This window comes from Argiope bruennichi, chromosome X2 (assembly GCF_947563725.1).
Source record: "Argiope bruennichi chromosome X2, qqArgBrue1.1, whole genome shotgun sequence".
Classification (NCBI taxonomy): domain Eukaryota; kingdom Metazoa; phylum Arthropoda; class Arachnida; order Araneae; family Araneidae; genus Argiope; species Argiope bruennichi.
In genome coordinates, this window is record NC_079163.1 from 113,756,462 (window position 1) to 113,783,806 (window position 27,345).

At 30.2% G+C, this 27,345-nt stretch overlaps 1 protein-coding gene across 1 annotated transcript in view; it reads left to right on the forward strand.

Moving 5' to 3' along the window:
* The first annotated feature begins 6,611 nt into the window (after positions 1–6,611).
* Positions 6,612–27,345, forward strand: part of LOC129960215 (equilibrative nucleoside transporter 3-like) — a 101,349-nt gene continuing 80,615 nt past the window's right edge. Inside the window, exon 1 of the mRNA XM_056073456.1 lies at positions 6,612–6,939. The gene's annotated coding sequence lies outside the window, so the exon portion shown is untranslated. The remainder of the gene's footprint in view (positions 6,940–27,345) is intronic.

The window sequence follows — 27,345 nt, forward strand, 5'->3', positions numbered from 1 at the left end:
TAAGGAATGACAAGGGACATTCTGGGTAGTGTTTCTATCTCTGAAAGTGAAAAAATCTTCTAGAGATTGGAAACTAAAGAAGAAGAATGAGCAGAAAAAAAAAGTTACACGATACGAATTCAATTTTTTCAATAAAATTAATAAAACAAAATAATAATATAAATTTAATGAAAGTAAAAACCATTAAGAGTTGACTTCTAGAAACTTTTCGCATACTCCCTAATAAACATGTTATTCTCTTCTCCCTAATATAAAAATTGTGGCCATTGAGTAAGGCAATGAACGCTAAGTCTCATATTTTTGTTCTCAGAGTATTGCACATGAATATTTTTCGTTTTTTAATATAATGAATAAGTCAGGTGGCCTGGTGGTAAGATCTCATTTTCGGAACCGATCTGTTCCCAGTTCAGGACTCAGTACCACAGAAGAACCGTCATGCAACAGCATCTGGTGCACATATATCTGATCCAAATGTCCTCATGCCGGAGTGGTGCTGAAATTTGGAAACAAGAAATGCCAGCCTAGGTGCCATCCTCGTCATCTAAACACGATCAAAATTATGAGGTCCGTCCCAAAATAACTCTAGTGTTGCTTTAAAATGGGACGTTAATATAACTAAATTCAGTAGTATAATGAAAAAGTCCAAGAATGCATTTTGAATGTTTCAATGTCAGTCGAATGAAACCAGAATTTTACACAGAACTGCAATTTTAATAACATGATCATATGCCAAATTTCATTTTTAATGGCATTGCGTTTTTTAGTTATAGGGTTTGCATTTATACAAATGTACAGACTAAATTTGCAATCAAAATTTGATGAAGATATACACTTTAGATGCCAAAACTGTGTTCTAAAAAAACTGTGTTCTGTGTTAGATACTTAGACACAGTTAGATACTGTGTCTAAGTATCTAACTGTTTGTGTTTTGTAGCTATCGTATTCACACGTTCACAGACAGACAGATAAACATTCATATTTCCAGTGAATTTATTTCGCTCAAAGTGTGATAAAAATCCACAAATTTAATGTAAAGATTGCATACCAATTTTCAAGAGTCTAGCTCAAAATGTTTCTGAGTTATCGAGTTTGTACACCGACAAACGTAGTCCAAAAATGTATTTATCATATTCAGAGAAATGTAAAAAATCATCAAAACCTTAAGTTCAATTTTTATTTTTTAATTTTTTTTACCATTACGATACTTTCTCTTTGTACACTTCGTTACGAGAAAGTATATATATATATATATATACCTGTTAGAATAGCGGGACATAAAATGTTCAAACTTCAACTGCCTTTAAATTTCAGATTACGAAATTTCCCTATGCAAGATTTAATGTGTGGGCGTTCGACGTCCAATCCGTCACAATTACAATTTATTTAACATTAATTTATATATTTATAATCCAAGCTGATCCAGGAGGTTTAAAGCTCAAAGTGAGTCGGCGGAGTTGGCTTTAATTTAATTTAGACTTGCATTGCGTTGCTCGGAGTTGTTAGAGAATAAAATTTGCATACCAGTAAGGCTTGCTTAATGCTACCTGTTACTTAATGTATCGTGATTCCTTAATAATATTATTCAGATATATAAAACTAAAAAACTATTTTATCTATATGAGATCATTTGTGTCTGCATAAAAATTAATAAATAGCTCATGTTTGATTCAACAAAATTAAAATAACTTATTAGAGTAATTTTCAAATTATTTGAATTAATTAAATGCGTAAAGAAAAATTTTTAGCAAATGATTTTTTCAACCTTTCTAGAAATCGGATTTCGGTGGCTTGTAAAAAAATATTATTTATTTCCTGGAAGTAAATGATAGGATAAAGATCAAAATCTGTATTATATATACAGGGTGTCCCAAAAGGTATGCAGCGTCTAATTTTTACAGATTCGAATAGAACACGTCAAGATGAGTATTTTGTTGTTTAACATGTGGGGGTTCCGAATATAGCGTCATAGTCTAATTAACCCTTTCTAGGGCCGTGGGAAGTACGCTTCACACCAAATTTATTAATCTTTGTATGAAATTATGTAGGTTGACATAAGTTCTGACAAATTTTTTTAGTAAGTCAGAAACTTAGATGCTTCAGTTCTTTATCTCAGGCACAATGATGTGTCTTGATTTGTTACTTAATTATTAATTAACCAAATTAATTAATGAATCAAATTAAATTTATCTAATAAGCTAAATGAATCCCTTTTCTTATTCTAATCTCAAGCCTAAAAATATTTTAACATAATATGACTAGAAAAAAATGGCCCTTTAAAGGGTTAAAGTGTGAAGCATGTGTCATGAAAACTTCAAGAAATGAGAACAAATCCAAGTGAAAATAAATGTTAACTGAGAACTTTCAATACAATAGATTTTCAACATGTCAGCCGTTCGAACAAATAAAATGGTGAAGTTTGGAATCGAAGTTCTCAGTTTTTTTCTGCAAAACATCTGTTCCAATTTCCTTGACCTCGGTTTCAATTGCTGCTCTCAAGTCATCCAAAGCTGAGGGCTATATGAGATATACTGTGTCTTTCAAACGTCCCAATAAAAAAATGTCGCACAAGTTAAGATCCGGGGAGGAAGGTGGCCATTCTCTATCATTACTTGTTTCGTAAATGGAATCCAACTCGATAAGTCTATCGTAAAAATGTTCCGCTAAGAGATCGAAGTGAGGTGGAGTCTAGCACTCTCTTGCATAAACTAATAATCGTTTATCTTGTCCATGCCATGCAAAAATGAGATGTCATTGTCATTCAAAAACTTTTCACTCTCTGAACATTAGGTTCTGTTCTTGCACGCATCTCTTCTCTAGCACATTGTCCAAGACAGTGCCGGTTTCCTTAAATATTTCGTACGTTCTTTTGATCATCGTGTCGTTTTTGTTATGGTGATTGCCGAATTTTTTCTCCACACTGTGATATGATTGCAATTCATGATAAGTCAGCACCATGAAAACACGTTCAATCGAATATTTGCTCATTGCAGAACCACAATGAATACGCCCATAACACAGAAATTTTTTAGCGAATTACACACGACTCATTCTCATCGAACCTGTTTTCTAGCCTTATATGCCGCTTCAGGAATTTGCATATTCACTTGAAGACACGCTTTTCCTCTCATTGGTTGCCACGAATTTGCATAACCACCTAGGGAAGCTTCCATGTTGGCAATCATCGTATGCATCGCAATTTGGAATACAAACTGTCAAATTCATAATTAACGTTTTTCGTGTAATTAGACTATGACGCTATATTCGGGGACCCCACACATTATATATCAAAATACTCGTCTTAACATGTTCCATCCGAATCTGTAAAAATTAGACGCTGCGTACCTTGTGAAACACCCTTAATTGATAACTTTTAATTGACTCTGTCTGATTACAGGTAAGAATTTGCATTTATTCACGCTCATAAGAAAAGTGCCAATAAATTTGTTAACTTTATTTAAAAAAAAAAAATGACTGAAAAGAAAGGCCTCTGCTGTATTCTTAAGGAGAAAGTGAGCCTAATTAATAATACCGAAAATTCCCAACTTGGGAATTATAATAACATCCTCCGCAGCGATTTCATTGCACCCACTGAACCACGCCCTGTCAAGTAATATCTGGCATTATAAGGATTAAATAGTAGCTAATTGATTCATATAGTCAGATAATAAGTTGACATCTCATTTATATTCGCTGCTGCTGTGTCCACATCATGAGTTAGAATGTTACTGAGGTGATATCTGATTGTAAATCCAGATTTGTTATACCATGGATTAAGTATTTCCAAATACTGTCTAAATATTTTTATTTGTCAGTCTGTAGATTTACTCTCAGAGGCTATATATGTTTGGAAGATATAGAAAAAAAAATTTAAAGATGCGCAGTTCTATATAGGCTTTATCTTCGTTTCCTTCATTTCATGATAGTAATCATTTACGAAATCGTTCTTCGCATTTTGAAAAGAAAAAAAAAATCCTAAATAACAGCTGCGTGGTAATCATTTACGAAATCGCTTTTCTCATTTGGAAAAGAAGAAAAAAAAGAATAACTGCTGAAAAATAGTTGCATTCAATAAGAGTAACTTTCAATACCAAAAAAAAAAGAAAAAAGGAGGGGGTTGCTGGAAGTGCCTACAAGTTGTCTTCTGATTGATTCTGCTAAGAAAATTTAATTGAGAATATTATTTCGAACACTATCCGGGAGTTTTTTGTGTAAAATATCAAGTAAATCCTAAAAAAAAAAATGATATAGTGTGAGTTTACGTTTCACCAATTGGTCCTATTTTATAAAAGACATACCAATTAGCCAAAATTTTGAGAGAAAGCCTTTTCTTTCTTCAGATTATTCCACTAATATTTTCAGCGATCAAGAGCATATAAGTTCCATTTCCTTTCATCAGAAATCAGTAAGTAACGACACTCTTGTTTCCCAAGACGTTACGTATCTTATAAATTACGAATATTATTTTTGAATTTGGTCAGCATAAGAGGTTTCATATTGCTTTGCGTTTCTCTGGATATTCCCAAATAAAATAATTACACTGATAGAATAATTTTTCTGCAGTTATTTAAACTAGTCATTCGTATAATTTCTTTGTTTGATTATTTTCAGACTAAGTCCAAAATTCTACTTTCATGTCTTGATAAAGTTTTGAGTTTGCCTTCAACATTTTTTATATCACTCACATCTTTAAAAAAATTTTGATGACTATTTAATATTTTCCAAATTCTTTTGATATAAATCAGGGACTCATCTTTCTGAAAACAAAAGATTGAATAACACTTTTTTGAAGATTTAATCAGCTTATTTGCTTTTGGTATTATTGAAGATTTATGCAGAAAAACGTCAAAAAAAAAAAAAAAAAAAAAGAAAGAAAAAGAATTCGCTGTACTTCAATGATTTGAAAGCCAGTAATCTATAATAAATATAAGAATGAATGATTTAAATTTATATACTCGGACCTTGAATCCAAATAGTAGTGGAAGGCTGTATAGCAACTTTATTTTCAAAATAAAATGCTCACAGATATATTTTGTTTACTTTTATAATAAACATTTAAAATGTACGATAATTTTAAAATTTAATATTTATATATATTATGATTTAAAATTAATTAATAATCGCTAATTTTTCCCCTACCCTTAAAAGTTTTATGTTCGCTATCAAACAAAAAGTATTTTAAAACATTTTATTACTGTACGAATCGCATTTTTCGTGCAAAATATACAGTAAAGATGCTGTAAAAGATGACAAAAATAAATAATAAAAGCGGAGTTCCTTTATTATTAAAAATACATGATGACCAAAATCAAGCAAAAAAACGAAGATCAAGCATTCTTCTGTACTTATCAGATTTCTTTGTAGAAAAATGCTTTGCATTTTTTTCTAAAATCTGTGCTAAGATACTTTATATTTGAAATTTCAAGGCATAGAGCAGTCTTTATGATTAATTTTTAATAAATTATCGGGTATTTATAAAGTGTTCGAAATCAAATTAATTTACAGCGCTGATATTCTATAGGGGTTTTTTTTATCTAAGATATTCACCATCAATTTTCATTTAATCCGTTTATATTGTTAAAAAAATCACGAGAAATCGGTAAATAGGTCTGAGAAATAACGAATAATGTCTTACAATAAAAAAAAATTGAAATTATAAAACTAATTTGGGGAGATGTTGTCCTGTATTTAAAAAATATCTCATTTCATTAAAAAACAACTTAATATTTCCATTTATATTCAAGATAGTGCTTATGAAGTATTTCATGCAAAACATCAAAGTTACTGCTAATCCATAGCAATCGCAACAAGTTAGCAAACCCTTCATAAAACGAGTAGCATTTTCTATTCAATTAATCGCTAAGTATATTCAAGATGGTATCAACTTAATAAATTTACTTGTGGGACGAAAATTTCTTTTTTTCAGCATACCATGTTTCCGGTAATTCTCATTTGCAATTAAATCGACGCATTCATAAAAGAATAAAAAGAAAAATCAGAGGTGTGTTCCACGTTTTTCCTCAAGGTGGGAAATTAAGGGACTACACACAAACAACAAAAAGGCGTTCTACAAGTCGCAAGTATTTTTGCCTCCATCACTTTATTCGACACCCAAAGTTCCTCACAACCCTGCATTGTTCACGGAAAGCGCAGGTACAGTGCACCTTTCAACTTCCGAGACTGATAGCAGGGAAAACAATTTCCATTCCCGTCAAATAATATTTAGAATAACAACTTTCTAGACAAACTTTTTTCCTGTTTAGTAAGGTGTGTAGTTCCATCTACCCATCACTGTCTCCAAGGTTTCTACAACCGATACGAGAAAAAAGATTATTTTTCTATTTTCGGCTGCTCTAAGAATAATTTTTTGTAAACACTAAACGGGAGAAGGGAAACTAAGAAAGGCGAATCGACAAGAAATATGACGTCACAACCCCACTTTTCACTACTACTGTGAGGGGAAAGAAAAAAAAAGAGGGGCCCCACTTATTCTCTGCTTCACTCTGAACAATACCTTTGCTAGTAGAAATCTCATTTTTTACAACTTCCCCTCAACGGCGTGTGAGTCACATGACTGGAAAGGCCGTCCACTATTGGCCGTGTGCCGTAATGATTTGCCGCCGTCGTATATCATGAGTTTTGTATAAGCAGCCAGCTTGGCTGACTTAGTTCGAATTCTTTGATCGTGGTTTTCCAAAGTGTGAGGAGTGCGTGAAGTGAGTTCTTCGTGATTGAGAGAATTATGTGATTGTGAGTGAATTTTCGTTGTTCCGAAGTTTTCGTCTTTCCCGCGCCACTATTTTGGTGGTTGTGAACGGAGAAGAATCGCAAAAGTTATTGCATGTGACTGCCAGTTTTAAATAACTTTATCTTATACAGCCTTAAGTTTCAGGCTAATAACTGATTTTTATTTTTTTGTCCCAAATTTGGGATATTTTTAAGGTAAGTTTGTACAATTATTATTTTAACTAATTCAGAATTACATTACTAGATGTTTCATTCCATTTTCCTTTATAAGTTGCTTAACGGATGACTAAGATTCTGGTTTAAGGACACGTGTTCGCATTTCCCTATCGAATTCGTAATGTATTGTGACATGCAACGTTTGATGTTTGTAAATTCTTTGTCTTTCATTTTTTTTTATTTAGTAAATTGAAACTGTCGAAAAATTAAAATATTTAATTCATTAAAAAAAGTGTATATTCTAGCATAAAGATTATAATATTTTTTTAATAGTAGAAAATATTCTAATATAATATTTTTTTAATAGTAGAAAATATTCTAATATAATATTTTTTTAATAGTAGAAAATATTCTAATATTTTTTTAATAGTAGAAAATATTCTAATATAATATTTTTTTAATAGTAGAAAATATTCTAATATAATATTTTTTAATAGTAGAAAATATTCTAATATAATATTTTTTTAATAGTAGAAAATATTCTAATATAATATTTTTTTAATAGTAGAAAATATTCTAATATAATATTTTTTTAATAGTAGAAAATATTCTAATATAATATTTTTTTTAATAGTAGAAAATATTCTAATAAATGTATTATATATGGTCAGTTTTATTGTGGTCTCTCGACCTCACGACTTTGTATTTTTTTTTAAATAGATGTGTCTACAATATTAGTGCTATAAAATCTTAGTTAAGGATGAATTCAAGACTTTTTCAACCTTTCTTGCTTTGCGTTGTCGTTTCTAAAACTTTTAAAATTGATTTCTTCATTGTAGCATTTCTTCGGTATTAATAAAAAAAAGATGTGTTTTTTCTAGTTCCACACTAACTTTCACTTTTATGTATGATGTCGTTTCATTGTTGTAAATGTGTAATATATTTTATACAAGGTTCTTAAAGTGGTTTTACCTGCGCGCCTTGTCTAAATTTACAAAAGATAGAATAATTTATGAAATTTTATGGTTATATGCATATGTTAAGATTGCGCAAGTTGAATTCTATTTCGTATATTTAAGTGGATTAATAAATTTTCTCTCGCATTTCAATTTTAACTTTTACCCAAAATTCTTTATTATTGTAATACAAGGCAAAATTTCCCGCCATAATCTTTGTACTCAGTTTATTCTTTTTTTAAAAAATTTAAATTACATACTGACATTTAACTGTTATGAACTGATTGATTTGTTGAAAATGAAATTGAAAGTACAATTGTTCTGTGTCTGACAAACTTAAATTTTTAATTATTCTCCATTATGTTACGTTCTTTGAGGCCTTAACTCTATACAATAGATAATCTACTCGTGCTACAGTTATTGTAGACGATCAGAAGTTGCTGACCTATTTTTAGTCATTATTGCCATTGCTGCACGTTCAAAACTAGATATAAACCTGAGGCCATTCACTTTTATTTATGAGACAGGGCGAAAATTGTGTGTATTGCATTGGAACAGCATTCTTAGATTGAATTGAATTTTTCAGATATATGCAATCTTGCTAGAAGAAGTTTTATACTGTACTGTATTTTGTTTTGAATAATATTATAAAAACTGTTAAAAATTTTTTTTGAAACGAGAAATCTTGGAAATTACATAAAGAGTGTGTGTGTAAGTCATAAATTAGCATTAATACTGCCTTTGGATAGTTAAATGTTGAAATTACATGAACATTTTCTTCATGTACAAGAACATTTTTTATGAAGATTTTAAAACGATTTTTAAGAGCTTTTAAGTTTATTCCCCTCAAAAAATATGGCTCTGTTAGACGAATTGATCCAACTTTTTATTTAATGAAAAGATTGATGAATGTATTCTTTTGTAAACGTCTATTTGAAATGTATCTCCACAATTAACTTTATGTAGATAACATTGTCTTAGTTATGCATTTTGAAGATAGTTTTTTTTTCCTTCTAGATTTTAATAAGCATGACATTCAACTTATCTATCGTAATTAATATCAAGCAGTTCAAAATGTAATTTTTATAAATGAAAATGTTTGTTTTAAATTGCATGCAAACATATATCAGTATTTCAGATTCGATGCGAAATTTTTTGGAACAGCTGTGTCGAAAGCGACAGTTTCATCCCCTCCCCCTCGAAGTATTTTCAGGATTTAAAAACCGCTATCATACTGACTCGACAACAATTTAAAAAAAAAAATTTCGAATTTTTTTTATTTTTTAGAAGTAATTGGAAATGTTAACAAAAATCTTGGATTAGAAAATCAAATCGTAATTAAATAAATTCATAGCAAACTATTTGTTTCCTATGGTTTTAATTTGGTTAAAGGAATCCATTCTCTCATTTTCAATGAATTTCAGGTTACGAAGTTTAAGAGTAATAAAGCGAGTAAAACTTATTTTAACAATTAATAAAAATGAGATTTTGCGTAAATGTTTTTAGAATTATGCTAAGATTTTTCTCCACAATAGAGACGGCAGAGTATCTGTAGATCAAAGGCAATTTTTGTTTTTTAAATTGTTTCATAATTTAAATATGATTTTTTTTTTTCTTTTCAAATCTTATATTTCGTTTGCAGAGTACGGCTTTAGCATTTATAGCTAAGAGAATAAGCATCTGGTGAATTTCAAACACTGTAATCTTGGGCTTTTTTCATCCCGATTTCGCATATTTTCCCTTCCTGTTTTATAAACTCTAGATTAAATCTTTGGAATGTTCACCAAGCCTTTTAATTTCGTACGGATAATTGTATTTATTGCTGCTTCTATCTCGCCAAATTTTGCAAATGAATATTTTTTTTTAACCAGACGCAATTCTTTTATAAAATTAAATACAACCTTTTTTTTTTTTTTTTTTTTTTTTGCTTTCTGGAAACTTTTTTTTAAAATCTGCGTTCAGTAATTTCGGTATTGTATTAATCTCAGCTGTAGTGAAAATGATACCTAGTAAAATACTACCGAATATATTACGATCTCTGAATAAAGGCTTATGTTTGGTTAAAATAGCTGTACATCACTAAGGCTGCATCATTTAAGAGATCCTGTTAGATCCTGTTATTGCATCTAGTTAATGAATTTGGATATCCTTCATATTGGTATAGAGGAGTGGATTTCGAATTGGCAGTAAATGGGTCCTATTGTACATAAATTCTATCGTTTATCGGAACTGAATGAGAATATCTATGTATGTGAATGATATTGGGATTCAAACTGTTAGGATTTTATTGCTGTGTTAAGAAATATTCTGATAGCTGCTTAGATTTTATTCTTATAATGCAGTAATTAGATTCATTTTGTGTCATATTAATTCCACTGATTAGAATACATGAGATATTAAGCATCATTTAAGCACATTGAGATATGAGATATAAAAAGCATTGCTTAGTTTGACCCACCTAGTTTTTTTAAAAATCTTTTTGGTTGTATAGAGTCTCATTTTAATGCATGTCTTGTGTGAATTAACATACTGTGCATCTGATCAGCAATCAGTTTCCAATTATTTGAAATTTATTTGCAACGGTAAACTTTGGTGAAGAAATAAACTTCGATTAAGTTCGTTAGATTATCTGAAAATGTTTGTTTCAAAATGTCGTGTACAATCTGTTAATGGAATGTAAAATTTCTAATTGATACTTCCCTAAGAAAATAAAATTGCACACAGAATGGTAAATGAAATTACCTTAGGAACGTGAACACGTGAATATGGAAAGGAAATATGGAAACTTGCTTTTAAAAATTGATATTCCCGAGTTTTTATTGTAAAGAATAAAACTAAATTGTACAATACGCAGTCCAAATATACAGAGGAACTTCTGATTTATTTAGTTAGGCTAATAAAACTATTCTGTAAATTATGTTTAATGATATGTATAACAATTTTTGACACCTAATTGACTTCAAATCCAAAATTTTTTTCTAAAACATTTACACCTTGATTTTGCTTCCGAGTTGATGTTATTACGTACATTCACATCAAGAGCTGTGAATGTTGTAACGTGTGAAAACTTGGCATTGCTCTTGAGCAATCCTTCGTCTACCCCAGCAGACTTGAAAATCTAAAAATAGCATTTACCGTTGACTTCCCAACTATAGATGATGAAAAGACGCTTAGCAAACTGTTTATTTTTCCCTCATCTGAAGTCGGTATATTTTTTTGCTGCTTTTGATATTGCTATTCGTAGACGAAACATAACTGTTGTGTTTGTTTTCCTTTTGATTTAAAGATAGTTATTCATTCATGAATATTTGGATTTATTCAAATATTTGAAACAATTTTCATTTCGTACAAAAATTCTCAAGTAAATATTTAACTTTCTTCGCTTTGAAAACGCATTAAAAAAAAAAAAAATCTTATTCGGTTTGTTCTCAAGATAGTCTCCCCCCACCTCCTTCTTTAAATTCACGCTTTTATAAATTTGTTAGAAAAATATTTATTTTAGTGATGAGTTTTGCTTTAAAATAAAATTATAACTGTGATGTACAGAATATTACTGAACTTCACTATGAAGCCTCGCGCCGAGAAGGTACCGATTTCCTTAGAGCTGGCCATACTCTGACTGATTTTTCAAAAGGAAAATGGTTTCGGGTTATCTCCCCCCACCCTTCTTTCAACCTAATACACATTTGAATATAATTACGAGATTTTTGATTACTTACACGCAATCCAAAGCAAGAAGGGTGCTTTGATCTCGGTGCAATAATAAAAATAGTAACATTTGATATCCTGCATTAGTCAAAAACGATTTACCATATTAAGCATTTTTTATAAAGGATCCGAATTAAAAAAAAAATGGAGCTATCATTCTTGTAAGTCGCATATCAAGTCATATATATATATATATTGACTATTGAAATATTGATTATGTAAAGATTTTATTCGTTCTTTTTATGTATTCCGTAAGTCCGTATTATATCGATTTGTGCAATGTAATAAATAGCAATATGCAATATAGTTTTGTTAGAAGTTTGTTTTAAGATTCCGCAAGTCATCTCTGTACCAGGCCCCACTTTTGTTCACGCTGCTAATTACATGGAATTTTTGTAGTTTTTAGTGTTAGCGATGCATTCTATAAAAGTTATATTGACTATATCATTTTGCGTGATCCTAGGGGTAATTTTATTTCATTATTTATAGTATATTCTTTCATTTACTAGTACTCAACATCCTGTAAAAGGGATCATAATTTATTTGAAGCACCAAATATATACTGTATAAAATATTTTATTACAGTATTATCTGTAGCTTTGTTTTTCGTGTGTGATTATATACATTGCCGCAATGCAGATTCATTTGCTTAACTATATATGTATTTATAATATATATATGCTCTGGCAATTGCTTAACTAATTTGACATAATTCTGTCATAAAAACTATAATGTAGTTTAACTACGATTCTGTAAATAAAAAGAATTGAAAATATAGATTGGATCTCATAAAATCCTTTCAGAATCCAAATGAAATGATCATGTATTTCAAGTATTGAAAATCAGCCTGAAAGACATTAAAACTGCAGATGCGGGTTAATGAGTTCCTGCTCTAAAATAAAAACAATCGTCAAATACATTTTAACACAAGTTCATTCGAAATAAAATGAAGCTCGAACTTCGAAAAGGGGTTAAATTTGATTTCCATTGTGAAATAAATAATTTGATTTAAATATATAGGTATATTTTGTACGGAAATTTTTGATAAAATACGGTTTATAAAATTTGAATTTTGTGTAATTTTTATATCTGTCAAACTACAAGGGCGATGAAGGGATTCTGAAACGAAACCCGTTTCCTAGACACGACTCTAAAAACTGGTCATTCATTTAATACCACGGTTGACCTGATTCTGATATCTAGGATGCTGATGCAATCGTTTGAGTCTTGCATTGCACGTGTGTGATGCTTATATTTTTATTGAAAGATTCATTTGTAATACACTGATGGTTCTAATCCTAGAGGATTCAATTTTAACTGATTAAATGAAATACCTTGCAAACTTTTTATTTTTGCTTGAAATGAACAAAATTGAAGTGTTTGCTTCAAATCTTGAAGGCAAGAGGATTTTCCTGTTACAATAATGTTTCACCTTCTCCTTACGTTTTCAGAATTACGCTTTTTAGAAAACTATGTAAGCCTTTTCTCGCCTGTATGCTGGAAGAAGCTTGATATTTAGATCTAAACTTAAATCATGTAGCAATAGAGAACTTAATTTTCGAATAACTTGTGAATTGACAATAGGTTTCTTTCAACAGAAATTCAGTACTCAACAAGTTATAAATGAAACTTAAAAGCTTAATAAACTAAAACGGTTTGACGTAAATAATTAATTTTTATATACTTCAAGTTATTTTGTTAACGTTTTCCTTTTTGATAGTTTTGATTCTTGCTTATATATCTATTTTAAATGGGTTACTAATATGCCATATTTGCTTTCACAACAGCATCAGGAGGCTTCCATGTTTATTGGCTTTGATCGGAATCGGACTTAAACTGTATAATGTCGGGTCTGAAGCCGTTTTATATTTCTTTCTATAAACCAGTGAACATTAAAACCTGGCTGTGTGAAAATACATGCGAAAGTTTACAGCTTCAGAATTTATATTTTTCAACTCGCTAGTTCTTTCATGCGGCAGTTTAATTCTACTAACATATAAAGAATTTAGATATTTCCTTTTAATTCAAGCAATATTCGAAACAAACATGATGACTTGCATTGTTCAGAAAAAGCGTACAATCTTCCCTCAATTTGAAGATATGATATAACAGAGTATCACCCGTTGTCCCATATTTGAAAATAAAAAGTGAAGTCTCAAAATAATATTCTGTATTTTTTTTTTTTTTTCCCCATGAGAGATGCAGTGAAAAAGGTGAAAGAAAAATTACTTTTTGCTTTAGCTTGGACAAGATCGATTGCATATAACTGTTAAGATTCATTTATTCGCAATTACCTTGTTTCTTATAAAATGTTACCAATTTTTCATCTTGTATTAATCAAAAAAAAATATCAAATTGAGATCTGAATAAGAATAATTCAAATTTAAATGATATTTAAATCTCTCGACGCATAAAAGGTAAATATCATCGGTTTCTAATTATAAAATTTCAAAAATAGCTTTCTGAATAATTATTTCTTGTCCATCATTGAAACTGTTTCACAGTAAAGAATGATCTATAACAATGCAGCGACATGTTTTTGATTTTTGAAATTTTAATCGCAAATTCATTGACCGCGGGGCAGAAGAATTAGGAGTGACCATTTTGTAGCTATCGAATTTTGGTTCAGCTTGCATTAAATCAAATATTGAGATTTTAATTTGGAAATCTGACATCTTAAATCCTGGCCTTTAATAATAATCGGACATTAAATTTAAACGCAAACGCATTTCCACGCAATGTTGCTAACATGATTGAATTCGGACGATCATATGATTGGATTTCCGTTTGTTACAACGTCTTCCCCAATTAAATTTCTCCAATAATATTTCTACGTTCTGTTTATGCAAATATTCATTTGATAATGTCTTCACACTCAGTGTTATTTATCTTTATTTTCTTGGATATTCTTAGTGCTATTTATAAAGCTTGAAATTTTTATTCCTTGGACATGTGGAAACGTACTGAAATTAGAATGTGAAACTTGACTTTTATTCTTTTCGTGTAACTTTTTATTAAAAATTAATTTTAATTTCGATCTAAATTCTTTATTCCATTTTTAGTAGAACGTCATACTTCCTCATGATGGTGCATGCTTCCAAATTTTTCTATTTTCGAATCAATATCGGAATTTCTTCTGTATATTGTTTTTATTTGATGTGTTAGAAATAATTGAAAAAATCCAAGATGGTAGGAAACTGGAATGTATATTTTATGACCATTTAATATATAGAATTCATCGCAACTTTTTAAATATTTAAATTAGTTAAGGGAATTCTTTGCATAGAATTTGGAACTTTTTAATGTGCTTTTGGATATAGGATTTAGCTGGAATAATTTCCAATATTTTAAATGAGTTATAATTTCAAAACTACTAGATTGCGAAAATTAATTTTGTAAATATCTTTTGCGTGATACGTTCAATTCGAACTATCTAACTTGTAATTTAACCAACAATAAAAATGTGAAAATATAGTGCCTTCAAAATATTCCTTTAATTAGGATATGCAATTAAATTTAAACTCTTGTTGTATATCTTGGACATTAGCTATTTATTGTGTATTCTCAAACATTTATAGGAAAAAATTAAAGCTACAAAGAAAAATTAACATTACAATGTTTTTCTTGGATTTTCCTGTTCATACTGTAATTTTTGAAACCGATTTTTCCTTTTTGTCTCTTTTAACAATTAGCAGGAAAAATATTCTACATTTTTGAAATGACAAACCTTGATAAAACAGTTAATTCCATTTCTTTTTATTTATAAATTTTCGACAATCTGACCACTTTACTCTCCTTTTAAAAACAAGCTATTTTGTTTATGAAAATGAGTGGCAAACCTCTAATCACTCTTTAGCTAAGTTTTGCGCACGCAAGGATAAAAATATACCGATTCCTCTGTCTGGCACTTTCCAAAATATAGAGTAAATATAATGAATCTATTGTAAACAATCGTCTGTTCTATAGTTTTCGAGTGAAGAATGCAGCTATTAAAAAGAATTTATTCCAAAATTCAGTCGTCCTGACAGTCGAGTTTTTAAGACGATATAAAAGCCATGGAAGAAGGATGGTTCCAGCAAGAACTTTTTTTCACTGGAGCCGTTTTAAAATATTATTTCGCCCCCCCCTACACACTCTATTTCTTCAATGTAAATATCTTTTTATAGCCTCATTAAATAATACTGAAAATTTAATGCCTAACAACGAATGACAAATTTTGCCAATTGCTCAGAATAAAAATCTCAATCGTAAATATATTTTGTATTTGTAGGTTCTTTTGTTTAAAAACTGCTTGCCCCTGATTTGAAGGTGTGATCCAAACACACAACTGAATGAGCATTACCTTTGCTCTTAATTTGTACGATTTTTTCTTTGAACGTTGAATCGAAGAATTTGTCTTGCTTTAAATTAAAAAAAAAAAAACTTTCGTTATTCCCATCCTATTACGATTTTTCCTATCGCAAGTCACGAAATCCTTTGGAACCTGCGTTTTTCGACTACAAGTAACTTCTGTTTTCTACTCAGCAAAAACTGTTTTTCCTAAATCGTCTTCAGTATTTTCCGAAAGTTTCTTAGTCGATTTTTTCCCGCCCGTCTCCATTGGCTTTACGAGATTTCTTTTATCTAATCTAATTTACTTCTTGGAGTTCATGAAGTTTTGACTGATGCTGGTTTGCTTGAGTGGGCGGAGATAATGTCGTTTTTATTTTTTCACTTTTCTCGTCTGTTACATAATTATTTTTGAAAGAAAGCGACGCGACCGTAGCAATGATATTGTGAATGCCAACTCCACCCTTTTTTTGGTGAGTTTTTGACTTACTAACCTCGACTTCTGAAAGCTTTCGACTGGGCTTGAAATTGATATATATATTTTTTGGCTTATTATTTTTGTTGTAAGTCTCAATGTTTACTAAGATTTTTGTTGTGAAAGCAAGTAATTTAAATCCAATTTAGTTTTAATATTTTTAGAAAACTTTGTTAAATATGCCGTCGGCAGTTCGAATATCTGTCTCGTACATTTAAAGCGAGATTGCATAGTTAGTTTATTGTTTGATGGGTTTGATACAATCTAATTTCTCAGACATCTTCTAATTCTTTAATAAATGCATGTTGCTGTATTGTGCATCAACGATAATTCCTAGAATGAGTGAATTTTGTTGAAAACAATTATAAAGTTGCTTTTAGAATTTCAAACTGAATTATTGATAATCAAAAGCATTTATTCTATTCAATTTTTTTGGGGGGGGGAATTTGTGCTTCCCTCTCCCAGAAATGTGAGATATTTTGATAAAAATACTTGTTTTGCAATTTTATATTGATGCTCCATTTGTAATTACCTCAGTGTGCCAAAAAGAATTAAGTTATTTTCATATATAATATTGAAATTTTGGTGTTTTCTGTGCTTATTTATTGAAATACAAAATTAGTTTATGCTTTTTTTTATTATTATTTTGTAGAGATAGGAAAAAAAATTGAGCCTGCTGTCCTAGAAGCATAAAGCGAGAAGATTTAGCTTTCCGTTCTGTTGCGAAATTTTTTTTTCTTTAACTTAAAAGTTGACTCAAGAGCTTAACATTATTTTTATGAAACGCGAAAGGAAATGTGTAAACATTGTGTTATGTTCAAGGTCTTTTCTTGAGTTTGACGACATTCATAACGTTCCTTGAAAAGAAATATCTTCTAAAAATGTATGAAATATACTTTTGGTAACCAAACAGGAAAATAATGCCTTTAAATGTTTTACGTTTTTACTAGGCAAAATGCTCATCTTTTCGCGGTTTTTGAAAATTCATTAAATTATGGGCAGGAACTCAACTGACATATTCACCACAGTGATGTAGGAAACTGGAAAAGTGACCGTGGGAACGAATTCCAGTTATATAGCTTCGAGAAGAGGTTTTTATCGAAATATAGCTGAGTAAGCATTTATTTTTTAAGTGCGATATTTTTACATGATATTGCAGTTTAACGTTAGATAGAAATTAGTTACAGAAATTAGGCCTTCAGAAGCATGGAAAAAAACCTAAGCCTCACGGAACTCGGAAGTTAAAGGGCTTTTTGTTTGAATTTAATGGTAAGGAAAGTAATTTTAAGAATACGAATAAATTGAATGTATTGCATAGATATTTATTTCAAAATTGTTTTCATTACTATTAATCAGAAGTTTCTGCTGAATAAAGCACATCTTTATTTAGATTTCCTCTTAAAGTTGTATTTATTAGTCGTATTGAACTTCCCACTGTGCTAAGATATGCCTAATTAAACAACTTTGGGAATGCGCCTATTTAAGTAACGTCGCTGCCTATGCCATCGAACATCTTACTCCACTCCGTCTTACACTGTCATGTGCATCTTGCATTTTAATTGGATTCCACAGTTAAACTAACGCATCGTACGTTTAGCTTTAAATTAATTACCTTCTAATAAACAGAAAGAAAACGTTGCAGCATAACATCAAAGCAAGAATAATATTCATGCATGTTTTGGCATTGAACAAATATTTAAGAATTAAAAATATTTTACCAGCATTTTTCCGCGCTGTGCATCTTTCCAGTGAAACTAAATCGTCCACCGAGTTCCGATGTATCTTTGCCATTATTTTTTAATTTCTATTAGTATTTATCAAATATTTCTATTAAAGTATTTATTTATCTATTAAAGTATTATCATTTTTAACAGGTGACGTATTTTACTAATTTATATATATAATATGAAAATTAAACCTATAAAATGATTGATGTATAAGTACTTATTTATCGGTAAGAAATAACATTGCCGCATTAAATACTACTGTCCTACCCAGTGTCCAAGGAATTTTCATGTTGGTGAGAATTTGATTTACTAAACTGGTATTTCATTTTGATTTGCCTTCTAACTAGCAATGCCTCCTCTAGATAAAACACCGTATCCCATACCCCTGATATTTGTAGCCATTATGGCTACTGAATGGACATAAAAACGACGCCTTTGTTAAGGATCAAAAAGAAAATAGAGATCTGCTTATTATACTTTTTAAGAAATACAAATGAAAACTACCCTAATACAGAAACATTAACACAGAAAAACATGAGAATATTTACGGCTTTTACACTGAAATTTGAACAGTAGGTTAAAAAAAATGAAATGGATATTACATTAAACACCGAAATGAAGAAATTATGGGGAAAAAAAGGAAAATATGGAAAGGAATACTAAAACATAATTGAGAAAAAGGTATTTAGATTGAGAAAGAAAAATATTTATTGCTCACTCATAAATATACACACATAAACAAAAGTACTCAATCAAAATGCTCTAATGCATTTTGAAAATTCGTCATTGGGAAAAAATAATAAAATGGAAAAGCCCTTCATTTCTCAATCTAAAGTCGAAGTAACAAAGCATTGCGCTATTGTTAATTTTCAGTTTGCAATCGCGGTTCAGGAGTTCTGTCTGCCGAGATTGTTTAATTCCATTAAGCAGTTTTTCTTTTGAAGAGAAGTGATTATTAAAACTGTTGAAGAATTTACCATCACCTTTCACAGACAGCAAAGAATTATTGAAAAACTGTTCAGCTTTAAAGAATGAAATTAATTATCTTTTAAGGATCTGGAGAACTTGTTTCAGGCGACTCCCTGAAGCCAATCTAATCGGTTAAGATTTCTATTATATTGCTTGATTTGTAAAATTTTTATTTATAAAGCTTCTTAAGATTCATATCAGTAATGTTTTCATTTTGAAGATTAATTGGTTAAAATATATATTTTTACATCCTTAATCATTTAAAGAGTAAATTTTTTAGAAATGGTATATTAAAATATTTTTGGAAGTGAAATAGGTATCATTTTTTAAATTATTAGATAAAATTAATTTTTAATGTGATTAATAATCAGGAAGTCGAGGCGGTTCATTATGGTTGGGGGGGGGGGGGTTGAAGACATGTTTCAAGGAAACGCCAATCTTTTTAGCTTTAGATTTTGACTCATTATCTCAGAATAATAATGATTGTTAAAACTACATTATGTAATCCAAGTTTTATAAGTTTTTTTGTAGTTTTTAAGAATAAAAGCAGCTGTAATTAAAAGTAATAAAAAGGCTTCATTAAACTGGAGTTTTAAAAAATCGTAAAACCTTAAACTGTACGTTTAAAAATCGCTTGAATTTGCAAGAGACAATTCCCCAAATCTCTTCTCTATATAACTTCTTGATTTCATTTATTAAGGAAAAACTGAACATTTTATAAAATAAACTTGGGTATGAAAAGTCGCTGTCTTGTGGGAATGCTACCAATGAAATGTAATTAATAAATTGTTTTTCCCGTTGGTCCTTGTTCTGGAATGTTAATGAATCTTGGATTTAAATTGAAATTTGTCTTTCTCCGTCTTTCAATTCTTATTCTGATTTTCGTAAGATTTATTTTGCATTTTCTCTTTAAAGTAATCTGAAACAAAATGTCTTTGCCATAGGAAGTAAATGGATGAAATGTAATTTGTTGAACTTCCACACACATTTTGCTCTAGTAATAGTCTTCATAAAATATCGAAATGCGCGACTTCGGAATAATCCGAATTTCCTGTTGCAAAGTTAATTACTAATCTATTTGCATCTTTTCCGCACTTTCGGATTCTCAAATGGTAGTTATATGAAATCGCCTTCAAGTGCAGTAATTTACGACTTAATTAAAAGTTTGAAAATATTACCATGTTAATTTTCCGTCTAAATAAGATACGTTGGATAAATTCAAAGAACGAGAAATAATTCATAGTTAATTTCTTTGGATGTTCGCACATGCTTATTAGAATGAAATTAGAATAAATTATTTCTAGTTTGCAAGGTTAATATGCTGTAAAAATTCATTTAATTTATAAAATCTAAAACTTACCCATGACTAATTTTATATAATATTTGTAAGTTTATTAAACGCTTGACAGTCCCATGGTAGATTAGTGGTCTTTGCTTGGGTTCAAAACCTGATACCACCTTCATGTATGTGAGCCTAGTATACTTTGTCTGCCATTGAGTTTGAAATGCCTTCAAGTCTTGAGATGCAGAAGTTTATAAGAGTGGGTTGTCTGCGCAAGCACCGTCCACATCAGCAGACAACAGGTCTGTTTTAAGACAGCCTTCGTGTAGCTTCACAACGAATAGTTAATCTGATTTATCCAAAGCCTGGCTGTCTCCAAATGCTCTTAACTACACAGTGCCATCTGGAGTTCGGGTTACTGAAGTTGAATAAAAAAAAAATGCATCAAAACGTAGAGATTGTGAATTAATTTTCCCAGTGAACATTTGATATTATCAGCATAATTTAACATAGGACTATTTTGGTGCAAGAAAAATGTAACTAAAAAGTAATGTAAAATTAATTATGGAATATAAGTTGTCCGATCAACTAATTTGCGGAAGACATTCATGTCCTTGCTTTCTTAATTTTTAAACGCATGGCCAACGAAGAACAAAAATGCTGTAATTTGATACGTCAGAATAATCTTTGTTTAAGCTTTAGTACTTCTGTTTACGATAGTTTATTCGAAGATGACTTACTGATAGATATGTTTTCTGTCCTTGATTATTGTCATTTAAAGCAAATTTTCTCAAGATTCAGACAAATTAAAATTCATTCGAATTTCAATGAAATTGAATAGATTTAACTGCTTTTGTTTTAGAGGAAGGTTACAATATTTGATACATGTACAAAATATTTAATTCAAAATACGTTTATTCTAAGCATATATTTTACAGAGGTATTTTGGGTATATTTTGCAATACTTACATTATTACATTTAAGAATAGTTAGCTTCCTATTCACATCTTGAAAGCACTGTCGGTAAATAAAAAGAAAAAATGCATTTATTGTATATATAGCGCAGTCAAACGACTTCAAACGTGGTATTATTTTTGACTTCGAAATTTTGCTAGCGTATCAGTTTCATTGCTGATGCTGCAATAAAAATAAACATTGGCTTTTCCTGTGTTCGACATGCCAGACAACCGAAAAATTGTACACAACTTTCTTTAAAGAAAGTCGCTGTTTTTTTATAAACTAATAGTAACTTCCTATGTTATATATCCCGGATGTTGTAGGTGGCCTCTGTGGATGACTGAAAACATGATGTTGGTCTATCATCCAAATGTATCGCATTTCTGTTTTCATTTTTAACTTTCGACTCGCGTCCCTGATTTTGGTCGGAACTGATCTGCGTCTGGCTTACCCAACATCCTGTCAAGGTCATTCAATGCGATGCCTCCTCCTCTTGCAATGCTGGAAAACATCTGCTCTGTGCAAATAAAACGATGAATTCTTGACTCTTCGTCTTGTTTGTAATCTGTCTTGAACGATATGTCCTGTGGCGTATCAACAACTTCATGCACTATAATTTGCGTTAACAAGGAAACAAAAATGCTGTTATCATTTTTGTGCTGTACTGTTGGCAGTGCAAAAAAAAAAAAAAAAAAAAAAAAAGCCTTGTAAATTTTATGAATGTGAAATTACAATTTTTAATTGGAAATATAGTTGAAATAATTTATAGAATATTTCCATTTGTATTATTAAATCTTATTAGTGATATTGCACATTGTTGCACTACTTCTCGATGTCTTTAGGGAATGCATCATCTCTGCATAAAAGCAACGTGCTATTTGAAGCAGTGTTTATCCGGGATAGTTTCATTTCATGAATAAATATAATTTATTTTGAAATTCAAACATTATATCCGGTTTGTTCGATTTAAAAATTTCGAGCAGCATCTTTTCTTATGTAAGCATAACTATATTATTAAATAAAAACAATTTAAAGGTAAAAATTATTTGATTGCGTAAAATTCATTGAAAGCATCTGCAAAATGCTCTGCCAACTTCCATTTTCTCATTAAAGATATCTTATACAAAAGCTCGATATATATATATATATATATAATATAAAATTGAGAACTTCACACAGGCTATATTCCATTAATTTCCAAGATATAATTATTTAAAATAGTTCCACACTTTAAATTAACCCATTTTTTAATACTTGATTATAAAGAATGTTTGATGTTTGATTCATTAAATTGGTGCATTTATGTTTCTATGGGGGTTTTCCCTCTTAATTGTACTGCATCCAAGATTTTGATAACCTTATTAGAACTTTAAAAGACCAATAATTCATGTAAAAATCATAAAAATAAACACATTTTACATTTTCTCTAATTAGCTAGCTTAGCAGAAAATAAACGGAATGTTTTACTTTCTACTTGGGCAGCAGATGTTTTTGACTGCAAACAGTATGTTTCTGAGGTAACTTATTAGCAACCCTATATCAGTTAGGAATGCTGTTTTCCACAAGTTCTTCGTGGAGTAATCTTGTGAATCTAATTAAAATCCGTCGTAATTTAATTAATATTGCGGTTAATGTATTCCGTGATACTGTTGCATGTGCTTCAAAGTATAATAAGTTGGGATAGAAAATAAAAATCGCTTGTTATGAACCGGTAGCAAATATGTTTATCTTCCTCTTGATAATTGCGAGATTTTAACAAACTGCCCTCTTTCCGGTTCCGCTTATTATCGGTGCTGGGTTCAGGCATCGACCTGATAAAATGTAAAATAACGAGGTATTCACCGACGGTCTTATAGTTTAAATGTTATATTACGCCGTCAGAAGAAATCAAATGTTCTATGAGAAATAAATTGAAATAATAAGTATGTTAATCAGATAATACAAACTATGCATGCGAATACATTTTTTTAATGTTATTATTTTAAATATCAAAATAATTAATGCTATTAATTTAAGAACTTACTGTACGAATGCACAAAATTTTATATTATGCGATTTTTTATTATATTTACTCCACTTTGAGCAGTAAAATAATTATTTTAAAATGGTACACTTACATGATAAACTAACATTTTGAAATAATGCATATGCTATTTCTATCGATAAATATTTACGTCAAGTTATTAATCACCATTTTCGTTATCCATTTTGTATTGATTGGATAAAAATGGATATTTGCAAGATTTCATTAGAATATCAACGTTCTACTGCATATTTTGTTTTGAAATATTGAAGCAATAAACCAGACAGAAATAGCTTCGTCATATGGCTGATTAAAGGACATGAGAAATCTTATCGGAAAAATAAGCGAAGTTCATCGACCGTAGAGGATCTGTGATAGTAATTGTGTCCAAATATGCAAAAAAGATTTTAAGATGCAAGATAAGAAGGGTGGAGTTGATAATATTTCAATGAATATAATCGGACATTGTTATTTTTTCCCCTCAAAACATATCGACTCTTTTGATAAAATAAATATTGATATCTGAATAGCTTCATTTACTCTATATGAGGATGCCTTCTTAAAAAAAAAAGTTTTATATTCATAATCGTTATTAACTAATCTAATTTCAATTTCTTTTTTCAGTATTGTGCGACTTTAAAATTCCATTATTTTATTTGAAGTCCTTTAATCTAGTTTTTCATTTTATGTTAACACTATGCCATTCGCGTGTCTAACTGGAATTATTTTGTTTTGCGCCGATAGGACTTCTACCACTGGCGGTAGAAGATCGTAATTTTTATTCTCGTAAAATAATTAGTTGAAATAATTTTAATATAAATAATGGTAAATGTTAAAATAAAATGAAATAAAAATTCGCGTGGCATCAGCATTTGCACGATTGTTTTCGCATTACACCAACGTAGTGCCACCGGACGTCTTAGTGTTAAGAAATTACAATTGTCAGAATTTTTAAACCCATGATAGTGACTTTGATAAGCAGTAAGCATTTAAAATCAGCCATAAGTTGCCAATGTTCATTATAGAACTTTAAGCAGGAAACTTATCAACAAAGTTTAAGCTAAATGTTAACCAAACATTAACATGAGAACTAATGAAAGTACATACTGGGTTACAAAGTATATAAAAGCTTTCTGAAAGAATTACCAGTTTTACCTCATGTTGCCTGCTTTTTAAAAAAAGTCTGCCAAACGTTCTTTAACAAAATCGTTAAATGCTCTGAATGTAAAAATCTAATTTATCAAGAACACTAACCCGAGAAGCGTATCTGTGTTATTAGTGCTTAGAGTATAACATGTTCAAGACTTAGTTCCACCGAAGGTTGACAAATGAACTCCAAAGGTTGTGAATATGACAAATTGGGATATTACATCGAGATGTAGAATTTTGGATAGTGTGGTAGGGGCTGGATTCTGTATATTTGACCTATATTAAAGGTGACGAAATTTATTTTTAAAAAACGAAAACTACTTAAATAACCATTTGAAACTTGCATGTGCAATAATATAACTTGCTTTATTATATGGATTATCTGAAGCTGGTATTCTCCATGAAAAGACCGATTTCAAGTTACTCGTGAGATTTTGAATTGTTTACATTATCGGTTATCCAGTTTTCTAATGCCTCATCAGGAGGCAGTTGCAATCCATATTTCCGAAACAAGTCTTGAATATTTTCCTGTGGGAATTGATCCGCGTGCATTGCAGCAGAAAGTTTTAAGTACACCCTCGGGGAATCCCTGAATTATAATTTTAAGTGCCAAACATACAAGAATGAATTAAAGGAAGTTTTAGAACAACATATAATTTTCGGACAGTGCGAAAATTTTCTCTTTAGGATATGGTTATAAATCCCGTTCGAAAATAAAAATAACAATATTTGAAATATTTTTTATTTTTGTATCTCAAGCGGCAACAGAAAGTGAACAACAATTTAATTAAATCTTTTATAAGAATATCTTAAGCACGGAAAGATGTTTTTAACACTTTCGTTTTAAGATGCTCCTTCTATTGTGCAATTACGGAAAGATGCATAAAATTATGATTTATTGACAACTTAGTACTATTTTTGAGTTTTCATTTCAGCCTTTATTCTTTTTATGAGCTTTTAATATTTCTGAGAAACACTTGCATTATTTGCGGAATTTTCGCGAAAATTTTTTTCAGCTGAATAAATTCTTGCACTTTATTTTTGGAATAGAAAATTTTTAAGTGTTCTAAAGTTTAATTCTTTCCACATTTTCTGACTCGTATTTTGAGTTTTAAATCCTGGAATATTAAACTAAAACAAATTTTTCCTTTATACAATAAAATGATGAGAGCAAGGAAACTTCTGGATTGTTTTTAATCATAATTTAAGAGATTTACGTTTTAACCTTATAACATTTATCGCCCAGTGAAATCGATTCGTACACACGTGACTCGCGTCAAGTGCGCCGCGCCAGTTTAATACTAGAAATCATTTCAGTTCTTGCAAAAGCAAAAATGACTTTACGCCACATTATAGCATAAAACTATGTTCTAAATTGTTTTGTTTGAATGTACTTCATTCATCTTTTACACACCGATTACATTAATTCTTTTATTTCTGCATTGTTTAAATCATTGAGATGCAGAAAGATCTCAAATGCTCAGCATGTGCAGAAATATTCTTTATTCGCTGTTTTTTATTACAACGACCCCGACTGAGATGTAGACATAACTTAATTCAACGTCGTCTAATTTACTTTATGTGAAGCATTAAAGGAAGTCGGAACAGCCCTCAGATAAATCGAGTTCCTGCAGTTAGGCGGAATTATTCTAAAAACCAATTCCCTCTCATTTGAAGTACTTCTCTGCCTGAGGAAGCGTAAATGCATTTAATTTTGAGTCTCGCTTCCACCTCCGGAACTGACAGCCAAATGGTACAAGTCGTGGCGGTTCTGCATCCTTTTAGAAACTGTAGTCGAATATAAAAACTTTTCTTGATCATGTAGTTTTAAGTACGTGATGCTTTAAATTTACTCGACTACAAGCAAAAGTCGGCGTTAAGCTATGAAACTTGAATGAAAAAAGAAGTTTTGGTTTCAAGTTCCTTCGTCGGATAAGTATTGCTGTCTAGCATTGTACCACTGAGTCAAAAAACCACTTTAAGTATTAAGCCGGGCTTCTGATCTTTAAATCAGTCTTTAATAGCATGGGTTTAGTCTCTCTGGAAAGTGATTTCTTCTCCCCACATACTTACAGCTGCCAATTGGAACAAAACACAGAAGAAAGATACTTAATGCCATCTTTGCATTTCGATTAGTGTTTCAATAGATGAAATGGCTAAGAAAAGCCTTAGAATTTTCCGGATAACACCCTTATTTCCCTTCTAGTTTTTTTTTTTTTTTTTTCTTTCCTTCCACTCGTGTTTTTAAGAGGGGTAAAAAAAAAGTAAATGAATCTTTTGTTGCTTTCCTACCGTATCATATTTCCGCATGGGAAGAATGTATTGTTAACTATTGCTTTCCTTTTTCTGTACAAACTTTCAAGTGGATTCTTTTAAAAGCAGTAAAAGAAGGCTCTTTAAACCGTTTGTTCTATTTAATATGTCTTCAGATTTACTTTTTTTTTAACTAATGGCATTAATAAATATAAGAAAAGGGGACAAGTGTTTTGTTTTGCTTCATAATTTTATTTATTCCTTGTAAAACCAAACATTTCTATAAGAAACCGCTTAATCATGATTGCTTACAGCATGCACGGAAAATGTAACTGGAGTGGGAAATTAAAAAAAAAAAAAAAATGTTAAGTTACAGCAGTAACATTCATTTCTGGACGTTGTATGCTTAATGGCGCATTTTAGAAAGAACTATCGCAAGTAATTTTAAAATCCCAAATCGAACACGCCTTCGTGTATGTTAATAATGTATAAACAAAATATTTTGTATAGTTTTGTTGCAATTATATTCCTTTTCCATGAGCTGGCTATCGTTATTCAAATGTTACTTTTTTTTTTTTTTTTTCAGACTAGAAACTTTTAGCTGTAGTTATCTGAAT